The following is a 17,871-nucleotide window of genomic DNA, read 5'->3' on the forward strand; positions in this document are numbered from 1 at the left end:
TCTGCTTCCGCAATCAGAGGCAGCCATGGGTTCAGAAGTTGCTCTTGGGTTCAGATCCTCCTCTTTGGTTTCCCCAAAGATGCGTTGGGTTGGCCACTTTGGGAAGAAGTTGTTGGACTAGATGGGCCATTCGTTCGACTCAGCAGGTTCTTCTTTATGTCCGGTGGGTTAACATGACAAGAAAGAAGATTCCGACTAAAGGTTAGGAAGAACTTTCTGAGAGTAACTGCTGGACGGATGACCTTGGAAGGCGGTGGACTTTCCTTCTCTGGAGGTTTTTAAATTGGTCGCTGTCAGAATAGGATGGTGGACCAAATGGGCCATGGCCATGGCCATCATCTCGCGTGGGCCTTTTCTATTATTATGGGCTAATGAAAACTAAGGCACCTTAGGAGAGACATCACCTTGCCAACAAAACTCCGTATAGTTAAAGCTATGGTTTTCCCAGTAGTGATGTATGGAAGTGAGAGCTGGACCATCAAGAAGGCTGATCGCCAAAGAATGGATGCTTTTGAATTCTGGTGCTGGAGGAGACTCTTGAGAGTCCCATGGACTGCAAGAAGATCCAACCCATCCATTCTGAAGGAAATCAGCCCTGAGTGCTCACTGGAAGGACAGATCCCGAAGCTGAGGCTCCAATACTTTGGCCACCTCAGGAGAAGAGAAGACTCCCTGGAAAAGACCCTGATGTTGGGAAAGATGGAGGGCACAAGGAGAAGGGGATGACGGAGGACGAGATGGTGGGACAGTGTTCTCGAAGCTACCAGCATGAGTTTGACCAAACTGCAGGAGGCAGTGGAAGACAGGAGTGCCTGGCGTGCTCTGGTCCAGGGGGTCACGAAGAGGTGGACATGACTAAATGACTAAACAACAACAACAAAGGCACCTTCTGTTGAACCCTTTTGTTTTAGGAGACTGGAAATAAAGCCCACAAGCAGGATTCGAGCACAATAGCCCTTTACCTTCCTGTGGTTTCCGACAACTGTTCTTCAGGAGTATCACTAACCTCTAACTGCGAAAGCAGAGCAGAGAAATCCTGGTTAGGAGCCATTGCCCTTTCCTCCTCCACGAATTTGTCCAATCCTCTTTTAACGAAGGACATGAAGCAGGACATCCATTTATCCATCCTGAATCTTCCAACATACAATTTATGATAGCTACACCTACACACACACACACACACACACACACACACTTTCGTGTTTGCTCCGAAGAAGCAAGGAAACAGCAAAATCCCTAATGTGCGCATTTATTCCAGGTTTCCGTTTTGAATCAGGGCCAAATGACAGATCATCATCAGTCCTCATGCCTCATAATCATCAGTGCTTGTTTGCAGAAAGAATGGTGTTCATACGACTTAATTGAAGGAGTTAAAAATAAATTGAATTACCTTGGATTTCATCTGAAGTTAATAATGCAAATACGCTGCCCTCCTTGATTGAATTTTGTACTACAATGCCATAATTATTTCTCTGCCAGCCCAGTGAAACTTCCACACATCTCCCGTTCCAAATCCTATTTGTTTTTATTGAAAGGTATGTTCTTATTTTTTAAAAAACACACCCTGTGTAACTTGAAACGTATATTTTATATTGCAGCGGCACCTGGAGAATTGTAGATGCTCATTTTCTCAAATTGGCTCCCCCCCCCCTTAATCTTAATTTCCTTGCTACCATCAGCTTGCAAGTGCCAGAAAATTAATATTATTCATAAAAGTAGCACAGATAGGAATAAGACCAATTATGGCAAAAATATCTATCAACCTTTTAATGTCTTAAGGAAGGGAAGGACTGCCGCCCCCTTGCAAACCCCACAGCTTAACAAAAATCAGGAGGCAGGTGGCGCTTGACTTCTGCCCTGTAGCAAATTTGGAAGATTTGCAACATTCCCCCATTAAGTTACAAAGAGAGGGAGCAAGGCAGCGAGACTGGGGCAGATAAGGAGACCTCTCTGAAATGCATCTGAGTTCCAATTTGTTTTTCAAATATTTGCAAGTCTTCAGCTGAAGACGGTTCTAATTTGGGGATGTTATTTTCACCCACATCCCCATGGATGTGAAGGGGCCAGAGCTTAGGAGATGAGCACATGACTCAGAACATCAGCTGGCCCAAAATGCAGCAGCTGGATTCCTGGCCAGGGGTCCCATTATATCTCACATAACAGATAACTCCCTGGACTCCCTGGTCCTGAATGGGGTAACTGTGACCCTGAAGGACCAGGTGCGCAGCCTGGGAGTTGTTCTGCACTCACAGCTGTCCATTGAGGTGCAGGTCAGTTCTGTGTCCAGGGCAGCTGTCTACCAGCTCCATCTGGTACGCAAGCTGAGACCCTACCTGCCCGCGGACTGTCTCGCCAGAGTGGTGCATGCTCTAGTTATCTCCCGCTTGGACTACTGCAATGCGCTCTACGTGGGGCTACCTTTGAAGGTGACCTGGAAACTGCAACTAATCCAGAATGCGGCAGCTAGACTGGTGACTGGGGACAGCCGCCAAGACCACATAACACCGGTCTTGAAAGACCTACATTGGCTCCCAGTATGTTTCCGAGCACAATTCAAAGTGTTGGTGCTGACCTTGAAAGCCCTAAACGGCCCAGTGGACCTGAAGGAGCATCTCCACCCCCATCGTTCTGCCCAGACACTGAGGTCCAGTGCCAAGGGCCTTCTGGCGGTTCCCTCATTGCGAGAAGTGAATTTACAGGGAACCAGGCAGAGGGCCTTCTCGGTAGTGGCACCCGCCCTGTGGAACGCCCTCCCACCAGATGTCAAAAAGAAAAACAACTACCAGACTTTTAGAAGACATCTGAAGGCAGCCCTGTTCAGGGAAGTTTTTAATGTTTAATAGGTTATTGTATTTTAATATTCTGTTGGAAGCCGCCCAGAGTTTCTGGGGAAACCCAGCCAGATGGGCGAGGTATAAGTAATAAATTATTATTATTATATAATTATTATAACCCCATTTTAAAACAGCTGCACAGTTTGCCAGTTCATTTCTGGGCCAAGTAGTGGACTCTCTTTCTAAACAGAGATCTGGTGGTCATCCCTCGGGGGTTTTGTCAGCTGTGATTCCTGCATCTCAGGGGGTTGGACTAGATGACCCATGGGGTTCCCTTCCAGTTCTACCATTCTGTGATGAGTCTGTGGTTTTTTAGCGGTGGTTCCCGAACCACAAGGGGTTGGACTAGATGAACTTTAGGGCGCACCTTCCAGCTCTACAATTCTACGATTCTACAAATTTCCCCAAACTGGTAAAATGGTTTGCCAAACAATGGCCATTGCCTTCCAAGGTCGGTCTCTCAGCTGAGGCCCCTGGTGCTCTATAGCGACAGCTCTTGCCTCGTACAAGAGCTTCTCCCAGTAGCCTATTTGGTGTGTTGCAAAAAGCAACTTGGCTGCCGTCAATGGATTCAACGCAGTGCTCCTGACCATTGACTCGCAGGAGACTCCAGCAATGCTTTCGTGCAAACAAAACACTTAAGTGATCAAATTGATGCCATCTGGTGTTTTCAGGCAATGGCAGATGAACCCCTGCCGCCTGCCTCAGCCAGGGGAGAGTGGGAGCTTGCAAAGGGGAGGGCACCATCACAGCGCAGCCCCCCTTTGTCGCTCTGATGATGGCTGGCTCTCCAATCAGTCCCCCGCCTGCGCCGGTGTGGAAACAGACTGTGTGTCACAATCATGGGTTTGTGTGTGCGCAAGGTCTGTGGGGGTCTTTCAGAAGGAAGCTGCTAGACTGTTACCAAATGCAGTAACATCTCTCCATGCTTTTGGCAAACCCAGTCATTTCCTCCTTCCTGAAAATAATGACACAACACAAGCCTTTCCTTGCATTTGTACCTCCAAGCCATTTTCCTCCTTTAGCAGAGCAGATCTGGGCTTAACATTTACACTCGCATTTTGCTAAATAAAATAGGCTACCACGGTGACTTGCCTGGACAGCATTTTTCTTCAGAGTTGATGCACTGTGACACATATTGATACATATTTTTTCAAAGAAGATGTATTTTTATTGATAGTTACACTATGCCTGTGCACGTCATATATAATGCTTCTGGAAAGGTTTGGAAGCTGCACGTTCCGAATGTGCTGCACATTCCAAACTTGTCAAAACTCAGGGAAACCTATGTGCTTGCCATTGTCACCATTAATGAGGGTGAAAGAGGAGAGCGCAAAATATGGTCTGAAGCTCAACATCAAAAATAAACAACGAAGATCATGGCCACTGGTCCCATCACCTCCTGGCAAATAGAAGGGGAAGAAATGGAGGCAGTGAGAGATTTTACTTTTTTGGGCTCCATGAGCACAGCAGTCACGAAATTAAAAGACACCTGCTCCTTGGGAGAAAAGTAATGACAAACCTCGTCAGCATCTGAGTGCTCACTGGAAGGACAGATCGTGAAGCTGAGACTCCAAGACTTTGGCCACCTCATGAGAAGAGAAGACTCCTTGGAAAAAACCCTGATGTTGAGAAAGATGGAGGGCACAAGGAGAAGGGGACGACAGGACGAGATGGTTGGACAGTGTTCTTGAAGCTACCAGCATGAGTTTGACCAAACTGCGGGAGGCAGTGGAAGACAGGAGTGCCTGGCGTGCTCTGGTCCAGGGGGTCACGAAGAGTCGGGCACGACTAAACGACTAAACAACATATATAATGCTTCTGGAATGGTTTGGAAGCTGATAGATTGTGCTGCACGTTCCAACTGAAGTTCTGAAAGTTCAGCGTTTCTGCCCCCCTCAAAATGCAATGCCATAAGCCTGCCTGGGGCCCCCACTCTGGAAAGAGCGTGCCAAGGCACAATGGCCCAAACTCTCAGGGAAACCTATGTACTTGCCATTGCCACCATTAGGCCTTTCGGAAGTGGAATTCAGGATTTGGAATGCGGGAAATTGTTACTGGGTGCCACGTCAGGAGTGAAGCTTGCCAGTTCTGAGTATTCATTAGAGAACAGTGCAGCATTAATGGCTTGATGGATAACCTCGCTATCAGCTCTTGAAATAATTATGTTTGGTAAATGGAATGCATAAAGAACTCATCAGCAGTGCTGCGATGGAGGCAGGAAACAGAAATGCTCTTACAGTACAGCCTTAAATAGCATCATTTTATTATTGTTCTTTCCTGTGTGCGCATTCCAAAACCTAGCAGAGCTCCCTGCTTCTCCTTATAGCTAAAAATATATATACAGTGGTACCTCTGGTTGCAAACGGGATCCGCTCCGGAGGCCCGTTCGCAACATGAAAAGCCCACAACCTGAAGCGCCATATCTGCGCAGGTACGCCGTGCGATTTTGTGCTTGTGCAAATGCGTGAGCGGTGAAACCCGGAAGTAACCCTTTCTAGTACTTCCGGGTCGCCGCGGAACGCAACCTGAAAAAACATAACATGAAGCAAATGTAACATGAGGTATGACTGTATAGGGATGTGGGTGGCACTGTGGTCTAAACCACTGAATTTGAAGAAAGAATCAGGTGGTTCCCTAAATTTTCCAAGGTTTTGGAAAGACCTGAACTGTGACCCAACGAAGCTGAATGGTAGAGGATTCAGGACGGAGAATAGGAAGGACTTCTTCCTAAGGCACATAATGGACTCTGGGTAAGTCCAGAATCCCTGACCATTGGCCACTGGCTGAGGCTGATGGGACCTTGGGGGGCATCATTTTCCCTTTCTGCTAGAGATATGCCATGATGTTAACAGCCAGGGATATTCTATGTTTAAGGTAATATTTTATTATTTCGCTAATTATGCTGTACTAAATGTGTGTTTCATAGTGGATTTCCTTTAGTCATGTTTTATTTTAAAACATTTAAAGTATTCTTTTTGCTAACTTTGATGTTTTAAATGCATATTCTACACTTAACCTCCTTTGCTATGTCTTATTTTGAAATCTTTAAGACAAACCTTTTGTTTCTTGTTAGTTATGCGGCTTTGAATGTATACTTTATATTTGATGTTGTTGTTTAGTCGTTTAGTCGTGTCCGACTCTTCGTGACCCCCTGGACCAGAGCACACCAGGCACTTCTGTCTTCCACTGTCTCCCGCAGTTTGGTCAAACTCATGTTTCTAGCTTTGAGAACATTGTCCAACCGTCTCATCCTCTGTCGTCCCCTTCTCCTTGTGCCCTCAATCTTTCCCAACAATCTTATATTTGAAATATTTGAAATATCCCGACTCTTACACGGGAAGACACCCGAAGACACCAAAACCTGCATTCCTGTACCCGTGAAAATCTACGAAAGCAAATATCTCACCTCTACGGGGAGGAAACCTTCCAGCTGACAAGAACCTACGAGAAACTAGAAATCCGAAGAGCCACCATCTTATGTGATCTCCTGTTCCTACGCAACTGCCGAGACAACAACTTAACTCCCACATGCTTCCAACTTAAATTCCACTCTAAAACCCCAGCTACCGAAAGGATCCTGAAACGAACTGAACTATCCCTAATCAGAAACGAAATACATAAGAAAAGATACCTACTAAACCAAACCAACAAAGATCTGCTCACTCTTCACCTCAAACTATGTAACAAAATCCACCCTGCACTCTGGGACAAATGCAAACAACTAGCCGTCTGGAGAGCTGAAACTGAGACCTCACATAAGACAGACAGACACACCAACAAACTCTACAAACTAGAGAAACGCCAGAAGCCCAGCCACCCTCCACAACAACCCATGAAACAAACAGTACATAACATATCAAACAGGATCCTCACCCCAACTGAAACCAAAGTACTCTCCAAAGGTTTCAACTTTGCAGTCGCCCCGAGACGCATCCCCACGGAAAACATCATATGCGGAGTCGAAGCTAGCCTGACCAAAATCGACCCAGATGAAGCCAATAAAATCAGACTTGAAGTCACCAACATCCTCTGCTCCAGCAAACCACCCAGAAGCAATTTACACAAAGAAGAACAGAAAGCACTCACCAACCTGAGGAAAGACAACAACATAATCATTCTCCCAGCAGACAAAGGCAACGCCACTGTTGTGATGAACACATCGGACTACCAAGCAAAACTATCAAATCTACTCCAAGACCCTACCTACCAACCTATAAAAACAGATCCCACCACCTATCTGGAAAAAACCACCAAATCCAAAATAAAAGCCTCTCCTATCAGTGAAGAAATCCAGCTAAGAATCATCCCCAGAGAAAAATCATCCAGATGCCCCAAACTCTACGGTCTCCCCAAGATACACAAAGAAGGAACACCACTCAGACCAATAGTCAGCTCCATAGGCTCACCTCTACAAAATCTCGCTAAATTTCTCGCTAAGCAACTTCAGCCCTATGCAGAATCCATCGCTTCACACGTTACTAACTCCTTCCAGTTCATAGAAACAATAAAGAAACAATACCTACATCCCGATGACCTACTTGTGAGCTTCGATGTTGTATCTCTCTTCACTCAAGTGCCCATTAATGAAGCCTTGACAGCCATTCAAAACAAATACAACCCCCCCAAATACATCCTGGACCTGACCAACCACTGCCTAACCAACACGTACTTCATCCACAATGGACAAAGATACAAACAGATAGAAGGAGCACCTATGGGATCACCCCTCTCACCGGTCATCGCAAATTTGTACATGGAACACTTTGAAACCAATGCTTTAGACAAGTCAGAACACAAACCCAAACTTTGGCTCAGATATGTTGACGACACCTTTGTAATTTGGCCACACGGGAAAGAAAAAACTAGATAGCTTCCTCACACATCTCAACAGCCTACACCCCAAAATACAATTCACTATGGAAATAGAAGACAACAACCAACTCCCCTTTCTTGACGTCCTAATCTACAAAAAACCTGATGGCTCCCTAGGACACACTATCTACCGGAAAAAAAACACACACCAACCGCTACTTACATGCACAATCACACCACCACCCTGCACAAATAAACTCCGTAGCCAAGACTCTCATCTCCAGAACCAAACGCCTGGCTGACAAAGACCACTTGACAACTGAGTTACAGAATCTCTCAAATGTGTTAATCGCCAATGGATACCAGAAAAACAGGGTTACGAAGCTAATCCAAAAAGAAACACCCCCCAAAAACCAAGACACAGAAGAAAACAATGGCATGGCCCTCCTTCCTTATATCAAGGGCACTACAGACAAAATAAGCAAAATCCTCCATAAACACAATATCAAAACAGCCTTCTGCACTAACCAAAAAATAGCCAATATCCTCAGAAACCCAAAAGACAAAATCCAGCTGGAAAACCAAGGGGTCTATGAAATACCCTGCAAAGTCTGCCCAGCCACGTACATTGGACAAACAAACAGACGAATAAATGCACGTATCGCAGAACACAAGAATGCCGTCAAAAAAGAAGAAAAAAACTTCCTCTCTTTTCCAACACATGAAAGAAACAGGACACGAAATTAATTTTGCAGATTCCAAATTGCTCTTTAACATGGAACATCACCACAAGAGAATAATCATGGAAGCCATCGAGATAGAGAAACACCCTCACAACATGAACAAGCGTGACGACACGTCCCGCCTGCCAGACATCTGGAAATTAGCCCTCCCCACAAAAACTGACACCAGAACCAGAGGCACACAGAACGCCGTCACCAATCAACCACACCAGACCCAAACCCAGACCCTCTCCACAGACATATTACAGACTCCATCCAGTAGCCAAACTATAGTGGCACCTCCGGATGCTGCACCCCCCTGCAATCCCTACACAGATCTGGCTGGCACAAGGCACAAAACCATAGCTCGCCCCTATACACGAAGCCAAGCCAGAGCACAACTAAATGCAGCACAGCCATCTTCTCAGAAAAACTCTTCACAAGCTCAAGAGGTCAAGACACGAAAGCTTTAGCAACTAATCTACACTTAATGACCCACCCAGTGATATTCAGAATATCACTCATGAAATCACCCAAGATATCCCTTTAGTAATTAAGGAACAAAAGAAGAAAAGGCACACTAATCTAGGAACTTCCTCTCTGCCCAGAACGTTGGAGGCTATACACCACACCCCTCAACAGTATTTATAGGAACTCAAACACCAGACTCTGCTCTGTTCCAGTAACAAGAAGCCGAAAGCACCAGCCTGAAGATGACGAGTGAGACCTCGTCGAAACGTCGCACAGACACCCCGACTCTTACACGGGAAGACACCCGAAGACACCAAAACCTGCATATATATATATATATATATATATATATATATATATATATGGGGTAATGTTTTATTTTGGATTGTTTCATTTGATATTTTAATGTGGGCTGAGTTTTTTTCATAAAAAATTAAAGCATTATAGAACTGAAATGGGAAAAAATATTAATGATCATTTGTATTTGCAAAACCAATAGAAATGACATAAACAGAATATATATATATTAATGATCATAATACTCAGTTGGCAGCCCTGAGTTTTGCAGCTGGATTAGATTGGAGAGTTCATATTCTATGCCTGCCTAGAACAAGGCTGGAGAATATTTGGCTTCTAGGTATTGCTGGACTACAACTCCCATCATTCCTTGACTGGTGACCATTCTGGCTGGGGTTGATGGGAATTGGAGTCCAAAGACAGGGGACTGGCACCAGGGTGAGAGAAGGATGCTCCTGGGTCTGAGATGGGATGTTGGCGATAGGCTGGTTCTGATGAAACACGTCATGTCTTGATGTCCAGGGGGCAGGATTTAAAACCCATCTCTTGGACACTCTGTGGGGTGGCTCCCGAGATCTCCATCTCCAGAACATGGCACTGGAGACGGAAAGGAATTGGAAACGAGCGTGGTTATTAAAGCAGAACCCCACCCCACCCCCCTGATGTGCTGTTAAATGAAGGAGAAAGCAATTATCATTTCGCCAGACAAACTTGCTGCTGTTCCTTCCTTCCTCCCTTCCTCCCCCCCCCCCCAGCCTCTGACTCTATCGGCAGCTGATGAAAAAGCAACGCATGTCAAAATCGTCAGCCGCAAATTTGTTTTTGAATTGCGCATTGTACTGAGTGTCATTTTAATAGCATCCTCCTGCAAAATGACAGGCAGGAATAAGCGTCCTTCAAAATGATTTATACCCTGGATTAGGCGCCGGTTGTAAAAAACCCCCACCAAGTCTAAATCATTGTCAACCTTGAAACAACAGCAAAGGAGGTGGCAACCCCCTCTTTTTGAAACAAACAAACAAACAAAACTGTGATGATTTCCCATAAATAGAAAGGGAGGAGCCACCATTTTAATTTGTATTTGCATTTCACTACAATCTGAAGGAGGAGGCAGATTTTTTTTCTTTTTTCTTTTTCTTGGGTGGGGAGAAGATAGCAAAGAATTAGAGTTGGTGATGTTTCCTTATTGCCGATGGCTAGTTTAGTCCTGAAGGCAGGAGTGTCTGGTGTGCTCTGGTCCATGGAGTCACGAAGGGTCGGACATGACTAAACGCCAACAACAAGTTTAGTCCTTGGTCACTTCTGGGTTGTGTTTATTGATCCTGATTTGTTTGCAAACATTTTTGGGGGAGGTGGTGGTAGTTGCTGGGGAGAGGGTTAAAGGACATTAGTCGCTCTATTGAGCATTCATTCTGATTTGTTTGTGGGGAGATAATATAACATAGTCTTGAGCAACTGTTATCTGACACTCTCCAGAGCATCTCCGCATCACTTTCCTTCCTGCAAAACAAGAAAAGAATCCATAAGAAGATAAGAAGAGCTGCTGGGTCAGGTTATTGGAGGTCCATCTTGTCTAGCACCCTCTTCTCACAGTGGACAACCAGCTGCATTCATGTGAAGCTCACAGGCAGGATCTGAGCGCCACAGCTGTGCTCTCCTGACCTGTGATTCCCAGGAATTCTAACATCTCATATATATATAAATCATATGCTCATAAATTTACAAGGCAAACACATACATAAGTATATAAACCACGTGTCTGAAATAGTACAGGAGAGCAATCCTGAAGCCATTTTGACTCTTCCAGTGACCTCGGATATTCTCTGCAAGGAGGAAGGAAATGGGAAAACCTCCCCATTGTCTATTTGCTCACAAATCCTGTCTTTAGGGCACATTGGTGTATGAATAGGGTGAGCCTGTGACCTGGATTCAGGAACTAAGTACCGTATTTTTCGCTCTATAACACGCACCCGACCATAACACGCACGTAGATTTTAGAGGAGGAAAATCCATAGGCATGCCACCCGTAGGCATTTCCTCCATAACACACACAGACATTTCCCCTTACTTTCTAGGAGGAAAAAAGTGAGTGTTATGGTGCAAAAAATACGGTATTTATCATCTCAAAAGAATGGCCAGGCTGCCCAGGTAAAGCCATTAACAGGTTTCCTGGCAGACAGGTTTTTTTACCACCTCTTTCTATGAGGTGGTCTTGAGCTACAGCGGAGGCAATTTCAAAAGTCTATATAAGGGCTTTCACACCAGTGTTCTGGGTTCCTCCTCCCTCCTGTGTGTGGTGAGTGAGGACCCTGTTGCAACAGGTTAATAAAGATCAGGCTTCCTAGCTGCTTTGCTTCTCAATAGTCTCTGCTTGGCCTCTGTTAGTTTCTCCTACCGACAGAGAACCTACATAAGGACTTTATTCGGGCTCTTGGATACCCCATAAAGAAAAAAGGTGCAGTTTTTTCCATACCAGGGCATAACTTCAGTTTTCTGCTAGGTAGTTGAATCCCATGTGCAAAATAGCAAGTGCTTGGAAGCAACCTTAGTTTGGTTAGGGGGCCCTGTGCTGCATATGTTAGATGACTTACCAACTATACAAATAGAAATCATCATCATCATTATTGCATTTATAGAACCACAGAATCGTAGGATTGTCAAGATGAAAGCAACCTCAAGGTTCATCTAGTCCACCCTCCTATAAAGCAGGAATCTCAAGTGAAGCATCCATGATAGATGGCCTTCCAACCTCTGCTAAAAACCTCCAACGAAGGAGAGTCCTCCACCTTCCACTGTCCTGATGATGAGTTGGAATCTCATTTCTTGTAAATTGAATCCATTGATTTGGGTCCTCCTTGTGCTGGGCCCGGGGGTAACCCGTGAAACGTGGTCCAGGACCAGTCCAGAATCCGAAGGTTCTGCTGGGAGTCAGTCCGACAGGCCCAAGGCAGGACACGAAGCAGGAAACCAGGCAAGGACAGGCACAGGGTCACAGGCAGGATCTGGAAAACAGCAATGTTGCTCCCACAACCTGGGGTGGGTTCCAGCAGCCTTTTATCTCTGTCGGGGTAACGGCCTGTCCTGATCCCCTGGCAACTCACCTCTCTGTCTCACCCGAAGGCGAGCACTCCTCCTGTGAGTCCTCAGGTCTCTCCTTCTCTCAGACCTGAGTCTCTGCAGCTCGGGAGACGTCGGTGGGTTACTAGACCCAGGGGCCATCTCAGCCTCCCCCGACTCAACCGGTAGTGGAGCAGCTGTAAGTGATGGCCCAACTGAAGGCAACGAGGTCATCCCCGCATCTGGAGCCAGGGCAGGATCAGGCCCCTGACTCGGCCCAGCTGGTGCTTGTTGCAGGGGAACCTGTGCAGACTGGGACTCTTCAGAATCAGGCCCCAGACTTGGTTCAGATGCTGCCTGAGGCAAAGGATCCAGTGCGGACTGAGACTCCTCTGGCTCCGAGTCTGAGCCCGAGTCCCGGCCATCACACCCCTCACTGGAGCAGCAGAAAACAAGCTTGCTCCATCTTCCATGGGACAACTGCTCAGACATATGAAAATGGCTCTCGTGTCGCTTCCAGACCTTTGATCCTCTTGGTTGCCCTCCTCTGTACACCTTCCAGCTGGTTGATACTGGACACGGAACTCCAGGTGAGGTCTGACCAAGACAGAACAGAGCATTGCTTCGACTTCTCTTCTGCCATACTTCTGCTGATGGAGCCAATGCAATTCTTTCCGTGGGAAGAAGAAACCATGGGGCACCCATTTGCTCTTGCCACAATTATCTTTGATGGATGGAAGAAATCGGGAAGAAGAGTGACACTCTCCCCCACAACCCTCCCACGGGTGCAAAGGAGATGATTTCATGGATGCAAAGCTTCTTGAATCTTCACGGGCCATGTTTTAAAACTGGAAGAAGGCCAAGGGGAACTCGGTGATGCTAAAGGGTCTTGTGGTCATGGCTGGCAGGAGCCTGGTGAACTCAGAGCCGGCTGCCCCATTGGCCTTCCATCTCTGGGCAGCCACGTGCCAGGCGGGCTCTCTCAAAGCAGGGGGGGGCATGGCAATGTGTGATTGTCTAGCAGCTGCTGTGAATATTAATCTCGCCCACTTAATGATTTTTTGTTTTCCCAGGGCACTCTCTGAAATTGTTTTAAATTAATTTTTAAAATTACTGTTCCTCCCTGCCTTTTAGCGGTCCTCGCACAGCATTAAGTCAGTTTACCCTGATGGGCTAATGCCTTTATGAATGTTAATATGTAACTAATCACACAAATGCAAAATTAAACTCCTCTCTCTCCCTCTCTCTCTCTCCCCCCCCCACTCTTTTTCTTTGCTTTCCTTGAGGATCATCAGCGCTGCCATTTGAACAATCCTGGAAATACCAGGAAATAAGAACAGAAGAAAAGTCTGCTGGATTCAACCGGTGGCTCACCTAGCCCAGAATCCTGTTCTCATAGCGGCCAACCAGATGATTTGAGAAACCCTTAAGGATGTGAGAAGAGGCTGGCAAACCTGCAAGCAGGATTCGAACACAAGAGCAGCACTCGCCCCTCTGGTATTCAGTAGCATTGCTGCCTCCAACCTCTGAAGAAGGACTCTCTGAAGTCGGTGAAGGTCCTGTATGAGTGCCTGGAGGCGGTTGGAGGATGGATGGCGGCTAACAGATTGAGGTTGAATCCTGGCAAGACAGAAGTACTGTTTTGGGGGGAGAGGAGGCACAGGTGTGGGGGACTCCCTGGTCCTGAATGGGGCAACTGTGACCCTGAAGGACCAGGTGCGCAGCCTGGGAGTCATTTTGGACTCACAGCTGTCCATGGAGGCGCAGGTCAATTCTGTGTCCAGGGCAGCTGTTTACCAGCTCCATCTGGTACGTAGGCTGAGACCCTCCCTGCCTGCAGACTGTCTTGCCAGAGTGGTGCATGCTCTGGTTATCTCTCGCTTGGACTACTGCAATGCACTTTATGTGGGGCTATCTGTGAAGGTGACCCGGAAACTGCAACTAATCCAGAATGTGGCAGCTAGACTGGTGACTAGGAGTGGCTGCTGAGACCATATAACACCGGTCTTGAAAGACCTACATTGGCTCCCAGTACATTTTCGAGCACAATTCAAAGTGTTGGTGTTGACCTTTAAAGCCCTAAACGGCCTTGGTCCAGTATACCTGAAGGAGCATCTCCACCCCCATCGTTCTGCCTGGACACTGAGGTCCAGCACCGAGTGCCTTCTGGCGGTTCCCTCACTGTGAGAAGTCAAGTTACAGGGCACAATGCAGAGGGCCTTCTTGTTAGTGACACCCACCCTGTGGAACGCACTCCCACCAGATGTCAAAGAGAACAACAACTACCAGACTTTTAGAAGACATCTGAAGGCAGCCCTGTTCAGGGAAGCTTTTAATGTTTAACGGACTATTGTATTTTAATATTCTGTTGGAAGCCGTGCAGAGCACCTGGGGAAGCCCAGCCAGATGGGCGGGGTATAAATAATAAATTATGATGATGATGATCAGCTGTTTCTTGGCCAGCCTACCTGTTGGTGAAGGTAGCTTGGGAGATGGACTTTTAGCATAGCAGCTACAGTACGTGTGAACTGCTCATTCATTGGATCTGCATGGGTAGGTCATGTTGTTAGGCCTTTCCAACCCACCCCCAGGAGAGGTTTGATCCAGAGCCTTCTTTTTATGGCAAGGTGGGGACATTTCTCCCTTGAGGGCCACATTCTCATCTGGGTAACCTTCCAGGGGCCACTAGCCAGCTGTGGGTGGAGCCAGAGGCGAGGTCAGGTGGAGCCCCAAATCCAGATGTTACCTTTGTGCAATAGGGTGGTGTCTACACAAATGCCCCATATCCTCCATCATAAGGCTTTGTTTCCAGACCTTATAAGAGACAGCTTCCTCTTCATGAAATTCTCCATAGTTTCTAAAATATACAAAGCATACCTTAGTTTGTTGTTGTTGTTGTTTAGTCGTTTAGTTGTGTCCGACTCTTCGTGACCCCATGGACCAGAGCACGCCAGGCACTCCTGTCTTCCACTGCCTCCCGCAGTTTGGTCAAACTCATGCTGGTAGCTTCGAGAACACTGTCCAACCATCTCGTCCTCCGTCGTCCCCTTCTCCTTGTGCCCTCCATCTTTCCCAACATCAGGGTCTTTTCCATGGAGTCTTCTCTTCTCATGAGGTGGCCAAAGTCTTGGAGCCTCAGCTTCACGATCTGTTCTTCCAGTGAGCACTGATTTCCTTAAGAATGGAGAGGTTTGATCTTCTCGCAGTCCATGGGACTCTCAAGAGTCTCCTCCAGCACCAGAATTCAGAAGCATCCATTCTTCGGTGATCAGCCTTCTTTATGGTCCAGCTCTTAGTTCCATACATCACTACTGGGAAAACCATAGCTTTAACTATACGGACCTTTGTTGGCAAGGTGATGTCTCTGCTTTTTAAGATGCTGTCTAAGTTTGCCATCGCCTTTCTCCCAAGGAGCAGGCGTCTTTTAATTTCGTAGCTGCTGTCACCATTTGCAGTGATCATGGAGCCCAAGAAAGTAAAATCTCTCACTGCCTCCATTTCTTCCCCTTCTATTTGCCAGGAGGTGATGGGCCCAGTGGCCATGATCTTTGTTTTTTTTATGTTGAGCTTCAGATCATATTTTGTGCTCTCCTCTTTCACCCTCAATAAAAGGTTCTTTAATTCCTCCTCACTTTCTGCCCTCAAGGTTGTGTCGTCTGCATATCTGAGGTTGTCAATATTTCTTCCGGCAATCTTAATTCCGGCAAGGGATTCATCCAGCCCAGCCTTTCGCGTGATGAATTCTGCATATAAGTTAAATAATCAGGGAGTAACCTTTGTTACTGTGCCTCAAAGAGTTAAACTATTTACCAGCTTAGCTTGGGCAGCAGGAGCCTGATTTAGCAGGAGTTTAACTTTCAACTTCAAAGCCCAGATGTTGCTGCTTGCTAAGAGCTCATGATTAGCACATCAAAGAGCTTAAACCTGGTTCGATTCCACCATGGGTAGAACTGCAAATCTGCAAGGAAAATCCCAGTTTGGCGCCATTCCCGAAATGAACAGGGGCCGTAGGCCACGCAGACCCACGCAATGTCAGAGAAGATTGCTTACACCAAGAATAAATTTCTGATGGTAAGCGGCATTTGTGGAAAGTGGTGGACTCGCCTTCCTTGGAGGTTTCTAAGCAGAGCTTGGCTAGCCGTCAGCCATGGATGCTTTCTTGAAATTCCTGCGTTGCGGGGGGTTGGACTAGATGACCCTCAGGTCCCATCCAACTTCACAATTATTTTATGAAGGTGGTCAAAGCCTTAAATGACTTCGGTGCCAAATGACTGAAAGGCCTCATCCTTCCCTACAGAACCTTTCAGGCGCTGAGCAGAGGAGCCTCTCATTGGTAGTGTTGGGAAAAGGCCCAGGGGGTGCCTGCAAGCCCCCGAATCTCCAAGCGTCCTCTGGTATGTGCAGCCCTGGAAAAGGTATTTCCCCTCTTCTCCAGTGCGCTCAGAGACATATACCAGCTGGTAAAGGGATACCTGACCATTAGGTCCAGCCGCGGACGACTCTGGGGTTGCGGCGCTCATCTCACTTTATTGGCTGAGGGAGCCGGCGTACAGCTTCCGGGTCATGTGGCCAGCAGGACTAAGCCGCTTCTGGCAAACCAGAGCAGTGCACGGAAATGCCATTTACCTTCCCGCCAGAGAGGTACCTATTGATCTACTTGCACTTTGACGTGCTTTCGAACTGCTAGGTTGGCAGGAGCAGGGACTGAGCAACAGGAGCTCACCCCGTCGTGGGGATTTGAACCGCCAACCTTCTGATGGGCAAGTCCTAGGCTCTGTGGTTTAACCCACAGCGCCACCCACGTCCCTATACCAGCTGGTATATGCACACTAATCTTCTGGTAAAACACAGCAAGAAGAGTGAGACATCGTAGATCTAATCTACTATTTATTGACACACTATGTACAGACAAAGGCATAATGGCATCCGTTCTCTCCAGCTCCAAGAGAACAAACAGAAATAAATAAAAGTGTACAGTGTAATAGTACCAGCAGTGGAAGATATAAGACCAGGGGCCAGCAAACTTTTTCAGCAGGGGGCCGGTCCACTGTCCCTCAGACCTTGTGGGGGGCTAGACTATTATTTTTTTTGGAGGGGGGGAATGAACGAATTCCTATGCCCCACAAATAACCCAGAGATGCATTTTAAATAAAAGGACACATTCTACTCATGTAAAAACACGCTGATTCCAAGACCGTCTGCAGGCCAGATTGAGAAGGTCATTGGGCCAGATCCGGCCCCTGGGCCTTAGTTTGCCTACCCATGGATAAGACATTCTTCCTTTCCCAGACTTCTCCCAGACAGACATGTGATTTACAACAATCTCATCTGGAGCAGCGGAGGAGTGAAATTGCTAACAGGTAGCTCCTCTGCTCTCAAAGGCCAGCAGAGGGTAATGGCCTAGCACAGGGTCTTTTCGGTGGTGACCCCTAAGCTGTGGAACACGCTCCCCACGAAGATACGTCTGGCTCCTTCATTATACAGCTTCTGGTGAATGTTGAAGACACACTTCTTCCCTTGAGGCGTATCTTTTTAGGACCCACCTTATTTTGTGATTGTACGTTTTAAACTGGTTTTAATTTTCTAACCTGCCCCAGAACCTGAGGTGAAGGAGGGGGGGGGGCAATAAACAAACAAGCAGGCAAGCAAATTCTTGCACCAGCAGGACACTTGCC

The sequence above is a fragment of the Podarcis vaucheri genome, assembly GCF_965113315.1.
Source record: "Podarcis vaucheri genome assembly, chromosome: 1".
Taxonomy (NCBI): domain Eukaryota; kingdom Metazoa; phylum Chordata; class Lepidosauria; order Squamata; family Lacertidae; genus Podarcis; species Podarcis vaucheri.